Raw genomic sequence first — 12,686 nt, 5'->3', positions numbered from 1 at the left:
TTTTTACTAAGTTAATGCTAGCAATCTATGAGCATGGGAGATCTTTCCATCTTCTAAAATCTTCAGTTTCCTTCTTCAAAAACTTAAAGTTCTTGTCATATAGGCTTTCATTTGCTTGGTTAGAGTTAAACCAAGATATTTTATATTATTTGTGGCTACTATGGAGGGTATTGTTTCCCTGATTTCTTTCTCAGCCCTTTTATTGCTTGTATGCAGGACAACTGCTGACTTTTTGAATTAAATTTGTATCCAGAAACGTTGCTGAAGGTACTTATCAGCCTTAGGAGCTCTCTGATAGAATCTTAAAGGTCTTAAAGATTTATGTATACTATCATTTCATCTGGGAATAGTGATACTTTGACTTTTTCATCTCCAATTTCTATCTTCTTGATCTCCTTTTCTTGTCTTATTCCTCTAGCTAGAAATTCAAGTTGAAGAGATATGGTAAGAATGGGCAGTCTTGTCTTGTCCCTGATTTTAGCAGGAGCGCTCTAAGTTCCTCTCCATTTAACTTGATGTTGGCTATTAGCTTGTTATATATTGCCTTTATTATGCTTAGGTATATGCTTTGTATCCTTGATCTCTCCAACACTTTAAACATGAAGAGATGTTGGATTTTGTCAAAGGCCTTTTTATGTGTTTTTTTTTTCCTTTCAGTATGTTTATGTGGTAGGTTATGTTAATAGATTTTTGTATGTTGGACCATCCTTGCATTCACAAGATGAAGCCTACTTGGTCATGGTGGATGATATTTTTGATATGTTCCTGGATTTGGTTTGCAAGTATTTTATTGAGTATTTTTGAATCAATATTCCTAAGGGAGATCAGTCTGAAATTCTCATTCTTTGTTGGGTCTTTGTATGGTTTAGGTATCAGGGTAACTGTGGTCTCATAGAGTTTGGCAATGTTCCTTCTGTTTCTATTTTGGGGAATAGTTGAGTATTGATATTAGTTCTTTGAACATCCAAATCTCACAAGTAGACCAACAAAATTAAAAGATCTGAGCCCAGGGGGTCCTGCAGAGACTGATGCACCAACAGAGGACCATGCATGGAGAGGCCCTAGACCCTCTGCTCAGATGTGGCTGATTGGCAGCTCAGTCTGCATGTGGACATCTGAAGAAGGGGATCAGGGGCTGCCTCTATTATGAACTCAGTTGACTGCTCTCTGATAACTTGCCCCTGATGATGCAGCCTTGCCAGGCCACAGAGGAAGAGGATCCAAGCAGTCCTGATGAGACTTAACAAGCTATGGGCAGATGACAATAGTGGAGAACTCCCCCTTTCAGTGGACTAGGGGAAGGGGATGGGGGGAAGATGGAGGGAGGATGGAAATGGGGGAATTGAGGGAGCAGGCTTCAATCGGGATATGTAATAAAGAAAAAATTTTAAAGAAAAAAAGAAAGTCCAGCAAGAACTCCACAAGGAGAGCAACAGAACCAGAAAATTTGAACACAGGGGTCTTCCCAGAGACACATACTCCAACCAAGTACCATGCATGGAGATAACCTAGAACCCCTGCACAGATGTAGCCCATGGCAGTTTAGTGTCCAAGTGGGTTACATAGTAATGGGAAGAGGGATGGTCTCCAACACAATCTGATTGGCCTGCTCTTTGATCACCTCCCCCTGAGAGGGGAGCAGCCTTACCAGGCCACAGAAGATGACAATGCAGGCACTCCTGATGTGATCTGATAGACTAAGATCAGAAGGAAGGAGAGGAGGACCTCCCCTATCAGTGGATTTGGGGAGGGGCATTTGTGAAGAAGGGGGTGGGAGGGTGGGATCAGGAGGGGAGGATGGAGAGGTTTATGGGGAGATACAAAGTGAATAAAGTGTAATTAAAAAAATTTGATTTTGTACAGAAAAAAAAGAAAAGAAATACACCACAATGCAAAAAAAAAAAAAAAAAAAAAAGAAAAGAAAAAGAAAAAGAAAAGAAAAGAAAAAAGAAAGAAAGCCCAGTAGAATTCCGTGATAAAACCATTTGTCCCAGGGCTCTTTTTGGTTAGGAGGCTTTTGATGACTGCTTCTATTTCCTTACAGGATTATAAGTTTATTTAATTTGTTAACCTGATCTTGATTTAACTTTGGTAAATGGTATTAAAATCATCCATTTCATTTAAATTTACCAATTTTGTGGCATACAGGTTTTTTATTGCATAATAAATTTATTATTATTTATAATTTATTCACTTTGTATCCCAGTTGTAGCCCCCTCCCTCATCTCCTCTAGTCCCACTCTCTCTACCTCTTCCCCCAGCATCCGTCTCCCCTACTTCCCTGATAGGGCAAGTCCTTCTCTCCTACTATCTGACTCTAGCCTATTAGGTCTCATCAGAACTGCCTGAATCCTCTTCCTCTGTGTGCTGATGTACAGGTTTTTGAAGTAAGATCTAATGATTCTTTGGATTTCCTCTGTGTCTATTGTTAAATCTTCATTTTCATTTCTGATTGTATTAGTTTAGATATTTTCCCTCTATCTTTTAGTTAGTTTGGCTAAGGGTTTGTCTATCTTGTTGATTTTCTAATAAAAACAGCTCTTGATTTTGTTGATTCTCTGTACTGTTCTCTTTGTTTCTAGGTTATTGATTTCAGCCCTGAGTTTAATTATTTTCTGCCATCCACTCCTCTTGGGTGTGTTTGCTTCCATTTTTTTCTAGAGCTTTCAGGTGAGTTGTTACGAGCTCTCTACTTTCTTTGTGAAGACACTTAGCACTGTGAACTTTGCTCTTAGAACAGCTCTCATTGTGTCCCATTAGTTTGGTTATGTTGTGCCTTTGTTTTCATTGAATTCTAGAAAGTCTTGACTTCTTTCTTTATTCCTTCTCTGACCCAGTGGTAATTAAGTAGAGAGTTGTTCAGTTTACATTCTATTGTTTCTGTTGTTGCTGAAGTCTAGTCCATGGTGGTCTGATAGAATACAAGATGTTTTTTCAAAGTTTTTCTATTTGTTGAGGCTTACTTTGTGTCTGACAGGTAGAGTTTTAGAAAAGCTTCCATGAGGTGCTGAGAAAAAGGTATATTGTTTTGTGTCTGGATGAAATGTTCTGCAGATATTTGTCAGGTCCATTTGACCCACAACATTAGTTAGTTTTGTTATTTCTCTGTTTAGTTTCCATCTCAATGATCCACCCATTGGTGAGATAGGTGTATTGAAGTCTCCTAATATTAATGTGTAGGGTGTGGGGTGTGGGGTGTGGGGTGTGGGGTGTGGGGTGTGGGGTGTGGGGTGTGGGGTGTGGGGTGTGATTTAAGCTTTAGTAATGTTTCTTGTACAAATTTGGGTGCCCTTGCATTTGGGGCATCTATGTTTAGAATTGAGACAGTACTTTGGTTGATTTTTCCTTTGGTGAGTAAGAAGTATCCTTCCCCATCTTTTTTGATAAATTTGGTTGAAAGTCTATTTTATTAGATATTAGAATAGATACTCCAGCACGCTTCTTGTGCCTGTTAGCTTGGAAAACCTTTTTCCAAACCTTTATCCTGAGGTAATGTCTATCATTTTTGCTGAGGGTTGTTTCTTATATGCAACAGGATGATGGGTCCTGTTTTTGCATTCATTCTGTTAGCCTGTGTCTTTTTATTGGGGAGCTGGGGCCATTGATATTCAGAGATATTAATGACCAGTTGTTGTTACTTCCTGTTGATTTGATGTTAGTGGTAGTAGAGTATGTGTGTGCTTCCTTTTTGTTTTTTGTTGTTGTTTGTTTTTGGTGTTGCAGTTGTTGGGTTATTTCTTGTGTTTTCCTGGATGTAGTGCACCTCCTTGAGTTTTAGTTTTCCTTCTAGTATCTTCTGTAGGGCTGGGTTTGTGGCTAGGTACTGTTTAAACTTTTTTTTTTTTTCATGTAATATCTTGTTTTCTCCATCTATGGTGATTGAAATTTTTGCTGGGAATAGTAGCCTGGGTTGTTATCTGTGCTCTCTTCGTGTCTACATGACATCTGTCCAGGCCCTTCTGACTTTCATAATCTTTGTTGAGAAGTCAGGTGTAATTCTGATAGGTTTGCCTTTATATATGATTTTGCCTTTTTCCCATGCAGACTTTAAAATTCTTTCTTTGTTCTGTACATTGAGTGTTTTGATTTTTATGTGATGGGAAGATTTTCTATTTTGGTCCAATCTACTTGGTGTTCTGTAAGCTTCTAGTATGTTTATAGAGATTTCTTTCTTTAGGTTAGGGAAGTTTTCTTTTATGATTTTGTTGAAATACTGAGCGCATCTGAAAGACTCTAACTAGCAGTGTTTTCAAAGCAAAGACTCATGACCAAACCTTTGGCAGAGTACAGGGAATCATAAGAAAGAAGGGGAGTTAGTCTGATGGGGAAAGGATAGGAACTCCACAAGGACCAAATATATCTGGGCACAGGGTCTTTTCTGAGACTGACATTCAACCAAGGACCATGTATGGATATAACCTAGAACCTCCACTCAGATGTAGCCTGTGGTAGCTCAGTAACCAATTGGTTTCCCAAAGTGAGGGGAACAGGGACTATTTCTAACAGGAACTCAATGACTGGCTCTTTGGTCTCCCCACCCCCGAAGGGAGGAGCAGTCCTGTTAGGCCACAGAGGAGGGCTTTGCAGCCAGTCCTGAAGATACCTGATAAAAAAGGATCAGATGAATGGGGAGGAGGTCCCCCCTATCAGTGGACTTGGAAAGGGGCACGGTGGAGATGAGGGAGGGAGGGAGGGACTGGGAGGGAATGAGGGATCGGGACACGGCTGGGATACAGAGTTAATAAAATGTAACTAATAAAAAAATAAAATAAAAAAAAGAAAAAGAAAATATTTTCTGGGGGTTGGAACTTGTAATATTCTCCTTCTTCTATTCTTATTTTTTTTATAGTTCCTATTATTTTTTATCACAGATTTCTTGGATGTTTTGTGTCAGGAACTTTTTAGATTTCACATTTTCTTTGACTGTTGTATCAGTTTCTTCAATTATATCTTCTTTTTTTTTGCCATTGTAACATCTATTAAAATAGATTTTCAATGAAAATCAATCAAAAGAGATGGGAAAGTTCATTTCATACTCATCAAAGGAAAATTCCACCAAGAAGACATCATGTCTGAACATCTATGCCCCAAATACAAGAGCACCCACATTTGTAAAAGAAACATTAATAAAACTGAAACCACACATAGATCCCCACACATTAATAGTGGGAGACTTCAACACCTCACTCTCAACAAAGGACTACTTCTATATAATTCCTTAGTAGTTATAAGACTATTTAAATTGTTGGCCTGGTCTTGATTTAACTTTGATAAGTGGTATCTATCAAGAAAAACAACCATTTCATTTAGATTATTCAATTTTGTGGAATACAGGTTTTTGAAGTAAGACTTAACGGTTCTTTGAATTACGGTTCTTTGAATTTCCCCAGTGTCTGTTGTTATGTCCCCCTTTTCATTTCTGATATTGTTAATTTGGGATATTATCTTTTTGTCTTTTAGTTAGTTTTGCTTAGGATTTGTCTAGTTTGTTGATTTTTCTCAAATAACAATCTCTTGGCTTTGCTGATTCTTTGTATTCTTCTCTTTGTAATTTAATTTTAGCCCTGAATTTGATTATTCCCTGCTCTCTACTCCTCTTGGGTGTGTTTGCTCCTTTCTGTTCTAGAATTTTCAGGTGTGCTTTTAAATTTCTAGTATGAGATTTTCTTTATGAAAGCACTTGGTGCTATGAACTTTTCCCTTAGCACTGCTTTCATTGTGTCCCATAAGTTTTGGTATGTTGTGACTTCATTTTCATTGAATTCTAGAAAGGCTTTAATTTCTTTTTTATTTCTTTCCTGATGCAGTTGTCACTGAGTAATAGAGTTGTTCAGTTTCCATGAGTTTGTAAGCTTTCTGTTGTTATTGAAATTCAGCTTTAATCATGGTGATCTGATAGTATACAAAGAGTCATTTCAATTTTCTTATATCTGTTGAGGCTTGTTTTGTGACCAATTATATGGTCAATTTTTTCCTTCCCCCTTTTGGTTGTGATTTAATTGAATTTTCTTTAAAGGATTTACTCAGTTCTTTTACCTGTTTGATTGTATTTTTCTGTGTTTCTTTAGGGATTTTTTTTTTATTTCTTCATCTGTTTGCTTTTATTTTCCTGCAATTCTTTAAGGGATTTATTTTATTCTTTTAAGGTCTCTATCATTTTCATAACCTCAGATTTAAGATAGTTTTCTTGTTTTTCCATTGTGATAGGATTCTCAGGACTTGCTGTGGTACGATAGCTGCGTTTTGGTAGTGTCATATGGTCCTGTTTTTTGTTTGTTTGTTTGCTTGTTTTCTGTTTTATTTGCACTTACCTCTATCCATTTACTTGACTCTGTTATTAGCAGGATTGGTGATCTTTGATGGTAATAGGTCTCTTGGGTTGTAGGTAGAGCTTGTGGTCCCAGATAGCTGCAGTCCTCTGGTTTTCCTGCTCCTCCCTGATCCATTCTTGTTAGTATTTTGGAACACAACCTGTTCCTGGGTTACCCAGCAACCTATGATGTCATCATGTGTAGCTGGCTAGGTGGCCACACCTGGAAGGCGTGGTTATCTTGCCCCTTAAAGGGATGACCCCCGACATGTGGTCTCTTTATTACACTCTCTTTCTCTCACACTCTTTCTCTCTCTGATACTCTCTCTCTCTCTCTCTCTCTCTCTCTCTCTCATGCTCTCCCACTCTCTCAGGGCACCCCTTCCCTTTTCTCTCTCTCTCTTCATGTCCTCCTACTCCCTTCCCTCCATACCCACTGAATAAACCTCTTGCAGAGAAGATTGGTTGACCCCCAGCCTCATATTTCTTTAAATAATAATTAACAATGCTAATCTCTGGTACCTCAGATCCAGGTGAGTCCCAGGAAATTGTTCAGGCCTAGCAACTGCTGCTCCCTGATATGTGCTGGTCTTGGGGGCCACAGATTGGGGGTGGGTCCCTGAGAAATGGTCCAGGCAGGGGAGGGGAACTGGGGTGTCGGGCATGCTGGTGAAGTGGAGCAAGGAGGGCCCTGGGCAGACCTGACCACTGTTGCTGGCAGGTTTGGGCAGGCCAGTAGATTTGGGGGAGAAGGCCTCTTACCTGCTGCTCCCTGATCTGTGTTGGTCTCAGTGGTGCAGATTGGGGTGGGTCTCAGGAAATAGCAAGGGAACTGGGGTGTGGTGCCCTCAGGGAAGTGTAACACAGAGGGCCCTGGGCAGACCTGGCCACTGTTGCTGGCAGGCTGTGGCAGGCCAGCAGATGGGGGCAGGGGAGACTCTTATGTGGTGCTCCCTGATGTGTGCTGTTCTCCAGGGCTGCAGATCAGGGTCCCAGCAAGGGGTGGGTCCCAGGAAATGGTGAAGGCTGGAGACTGGTGTGAGGGGCACGCAGGGGAAGTCTCAGTACGAGTTCTGAATAAAGACAATAATTTCCCACTTAAAATGACAGAAAACAAAACAATGGAATAAATATTATGCTCAACCTTTGTGAACTCTTTAAAGAACACATGAAATATTGACCAAAATGTGAGAGAATACACTAATCATATATTTCTCATAGTAAATGATCACCAATATTTTTATGTTTGGGTACTTTGACTACATGTAGAGACTAGAAGAAGGGCTTGGATATCTTGGAAGTAGAGTAAAACAGATAACTATGAGCCCTCAGTGTGGGTGCTGAGAACTGGATCCATGTCCATTGGAATACCAGTCAGAGTTAATAACCATTGAATAATCTCTCCAGACTAAATAATAAACTATGGCTTTGATACTAAATGTTCATTTATAGGCTTTATGTTCTATGGATTGTTCCATTGACTATGGCTGGAGTATTAGGTCTGTTCATTGGCCTATTTCTTTTCATATGACAGGCTGACCCAGAGCTGGCCATTCCTGGGCAGTCTTGCTCGCATATGACTGCTGAGACTTTTGGCTCAAGTACAACTTAACACATCCAGCAGGCTAGCTGAGCTAGCCCATGGCAGCTAAATTCCAAGAGAAGAGCAGTGTCTGCTGCAAGACTGCAGGCCTAGGCTTGAAAGTCACATAATATCAACTTCCTGGAGGTGAGGGAACCTTCCCAGGAGAGGGCCTAACTGGATGTCTTCAGGTTAAGCAGGGGAGTATCCTTGAAGGTGTATCTGTACTCTGCCCATCCTCTTTTTGTTTTCAATCCCCGCTGTTATGACATGAACAATTTCCTCTTTCATATGCTAAATCAATGATGTAATGCTTCACTGCTATCCCAGAAGCAAAAAGATCAACTGAGTTGACTGAAGCTAAGTCCAAATAAACTTCTCCTCTTTTTAAGTTGATAGTTTCAGGTATTTTGTTAAACTCACAGAAATTTGACTGAAAATGAAAACATTGCCTTGTAATACAGACTATACTACAAAAGGTTGGAAATCAACATACAGACAGGTAAATGACAAGCAGAGACCATTTGTGAAGTTGTAAGTCTTTGGGTATGTATAGTACTGCTTCATAGCCCAGATCATTAGGAGTTGTTCAGTGCTAAGCAGAAAGCTCTCATTTCTTTTATAACGCCTCAGATTCCTAAAAATGTTGTTTTTATCAGGACATAGCATAATTGGAATGGATAGTGCTTTATTCCCATGATATCCTGCAGGAGCAGTGACAATGATGAGATTCTTTAAAACACCTCTGTTGATAATAAGAACCTACTTATGGAAAACAGAAAAGAACTATGAGGCAAGGACAAGAAATTTGAGTTGTTGTTCAATTGACATCACATTTATTCACAGGCTGCAATGAAACAGGCAACATTTGAACTTCACGAGAATTTCTGTTAAAAGAAAAATGGCTTGTAATTTTTACTTTTATAAAATCATTTGTGCTACTACAATCCCTGGAAACTGTAAATAAAATAAACATAAGACTTTCAAAAGTAGAGAGAAGAAGCCAGCAACAATGGCCTCCAGAAGTACAATGTGGTTATTTCTCTGGATTTTCTTCTGTTCTCATATATCTCAGACCAGCGTTCAAACAATTCAGACACCCATAACAACAATGAATCCAGACAAGAAAAGCCCCCTGAGAAGAACTCCACTCTCTTAATAAAAGGACCAGGAAAGAAAGACCCCAATAAGACATAAAAATATACAGTAAAGGCTACACACTGGAAAGCACAGCCTTCCCAGACAAAGTAAGTGAAGAGCTTGAACTTTGAAAGGAAAGCACTCGAACTACTGCCTGGCACACACATACAGATAGATGGCACTGGAAGATCCAAGCAGGTTTGCCATTGCTATGTGGTTAAGAGACCCCTCCTGTGAGAAGACAAGTGGAGAGTCAGGACATTCACTATCAATATCTAGTAGAAGGGGCAAACTCCCTCTCCAGAAGTAGTATCATTAGAGGCCAAAGAGGAAGCATGAAGGACTCACTAAGTCACTAAATAATCACTAAGAACTTCCATTTGAGGAAGTATCAATAGAGCCCTCCTAGCATCCAACCATCCTGAAGAAGCCCAAATGGAGTTGTAAAATCTGAACTTCTACCTACAACTGAAACCACACTATCTGATCAGGGATTATGCAGACCAGGGAGAGAAGAACAGAGCCTCAAATGAATGATAGTTGAAAACTTCCCAAAATTGGCAAGAGATGTATACTTATGCATAGAAGAAGCTTAGAAAATCCCAGAGATATAAACTAAAAAAATATCTACTGTAAAACCTATCATAGGAGACTGGGGAGATTGCTCAGTGGTTACGAACAGGAGTTGTTCTTCCAGTGGATCTGAGTTAAGTCCCAGCATTCACATGGCAGCTTGCACTCATCTGTAACTCCATTCCCAGAGGATCTGACACTCTCCTCTGACCTCCACTGGCATCAAGCACACACATTGTGCACAGAATACATGAAGGAAAAATACTGGCTTACATAAAATAAATAAGCGAATAAACAATTTAAATGCCTGCATCGTGGTTTAATTTCTGAAAACAACAAGGTTCCAAAACAATGAAAAATCCCGAATCAATAAAAGAAAAACCTCACGTGGAGGAAAGGGGAGAGTGAAAATTCAAATTATGATACATTTCTCGAAAGAAATAATGCAAGGAAGAAAGAATTGGAAGAATGTCTTTTAAATACTGAAATCTGTATTCTATATACCATAAAAAAATGTTGTGAATAAAAGAAAAGCCAAGACATCTCAGATGAAGCAAGACTAAGAAAATGTATTAAGAATAAAGTAACCTGAAAACACTGGTAATGAAAATTCTCCCAACACAAAAGAAAGATTAAATGTTGGGACATCAAAATAACAGAATACCAGTGTGCAGAAATATTAGTGAATACAATACCGAAAATTTGTGAGTTGTGGTGTGGTATTTTACAGTTAAAGCAAAAGTTATAATATCTAGTTTAATTCTATATGCATACAGAGAACTTTGGAAGACCATTATATTGTAAATAAAGGAGGCATGGCTGGTAGAGGGGCTCAGCAGGGAGAGGTACTTGCTGTGAAGCCTAATGACCTGACTTTGATCCCTAAGCACTATATAGTGGAAGCACCAACTCCTGAAAATTGTCCTTTGAGCCCCACACGTGCACCATAGCATGTGCACACATGTGTTCATGCACACAAACATACATTACACACCATAAACAAACAAACAAATAAGAGAAACAAGGAAATAGTAGAATTGTTTTTATTAGTTGTTTATCTGTAGTATAATAATAGATGAAACTCAAAGGACAAAAAGATCTACAGTAAAGATACAAGTACAATGTTTTGAAATAATAAATAGAAGTAAAATTCTAAATGAACAAAATAGATAAAATAGGATTTGAATAATGCTCAAGCCACCTTACAGAAAGTCATGAAAGAGAAGACAAACATACAATCACAAGTAAACATTACACTTTTATGTACTAATTGCATTCTAATTAGTTAAATAAGCAATAGACACAAAGAGCTATTTATCAAAGATAGAAAGATGGCAATTAATCATATTGCAGAGCAACACTGTTATCCGTTAGGGGAGGGAAAATAAAGACTCCAGGAAAGCTTGCTGTTGTGGACATTCTATAATTCTAGCTCTGTGGAGCTGAAAAGGGACTGTCTAGGGTTTAAGACCTTTCTTTCTTAAACAAAGAGACCCCTGTCTCAATTTTTCAAAAAGGCGAACAACTAAGTACAATGAGGTATTACTACATCTCTTTTCAAATGTTTGAAAATGATGACAAATAAAGGCTAAAGAGAATGAAGCAAACTGATCACTCATACATTGTTGTTAGGAACAAAAATGATACAGTTTATAGAGATACAAAATTTATATTCACGCAACCTCTTCACATAAATGTTTGTACCAATTTTAGTCACAAGAGATAATCAGGAAACAACTCATATTTGTTCGGTGAGTGACAGTCAAACACATTATGGGGATCCATATAATGATATATTATTAAACAAAAGGAAACAGTTGATTCAATGCATACAACTTAGATTAATATCTAGGGAATTATGTGAGACAAAAGCCAATCTCAAAAGTGATGTCCTATACCACGCAGTTTATATAACATGCTTTATAAGTTTAATTATAGAAATGGATACCAAACTAGTAGCACCAAAGTAGTGTTTCAGGTTGTAGAGAAGTAAGCTTGTCTAGAACAGGACAAGCTGGGAGATGCTTTTGATGGTAAAGCATTTTCCAATGTCAATATCCTGGTTGTGAGATTTTACTCTAGTTTTGCAAAAAGATACCATTGGGGTGGAATTGAGAAAATGGTGTATTGCGCTCTCTGTATTATTCCTTACACCTGCCTAAAAATCTTCAAAACTTAATACTTAATGTAAAAAAAAAAAAGATTTTTGAGTTGCAAGATCAGTACGATTTTTCTATGGAAAGAGCTAGATAACGTGCTGGCTTGAGCTATACTGTAAAGAACAGAATACAATTTAGAAAGGTTGTTTAGAAAGAATGCTTCTTTAGTGGTGTTTGGAAATTTATATCTGGGAATGACAGGGAGATGGAAGAGCTAATCAATGTGGAGAATAGGCTACAAACTCACTGTGTTATGGGCAAGATATGATGATTCTCTCCTGAGTTGCTCTGGAGCTCAGCCTTGAGTTCCTTCACAGAGGCCTTGAAACACATTTTATGAGGTCTGTATTAAATGTTTCTCCTTCCATTTTCACAGTGCAATTGAACATTGGTTTAGATGCACCTGGGAGAAAAGCCTGTGTCACACTTGGAGTGAGTTTTGGAGAAGGGTGTCTGTTTTCTACTTTAGACAACTGGTATGGAAAAAAGTAGAAGTTCTGCAAACAGAGGGAGCCACAAACACAATGAACTAACCTACAGACAGAAAGCCATGCTTTGCAACAAAGAGACTGTTTGCTCCTTGAAAATGTAAAACAAAAAGGCAAGCTGAGGAGGTTGCTCAGCAGGTTAGGGTACTTGGCTGCAGGTCTGATGATCTGTTCGATCCCCAGCATCCACATGGAGAAAGGAGAGAACTGACTCCAGAAAGTTACTCTGTGACCACGTGCCTTCTAGGCTTCCCTCCCCACTAAATAAAAATAATGAAAAGCAACACAAACAATAAAAACTTAAAATGTTGAATTCTGGTGAGTAGGGTGGGTACAGGAAGGCAATTTGATTCTTTGATAATTTATTTATTTTCTCTTGCAGTTCTTGCTCTTCATTTCCTCATTGTATAGTATATAATGTATTTTTTAGAAAG

This window comes from Meriones unguiculatus, chromosome 3 (genome assembly GCF_030254825.1).
Source record: "Meriones unguiculatus strain TT.TT164.6M chromosome 3, Bangor_MerUng_6.1, whole genome shotgun sequence".
Taxonomy (NCBI): Eukaryota; Metazoa; Chordata; class Mammalia; order Rodentia; family Muridae; genus Meriones; species Meriones unguiculatus.
This window is presented reverse-complemented; position numbering follows the sequence as displayed.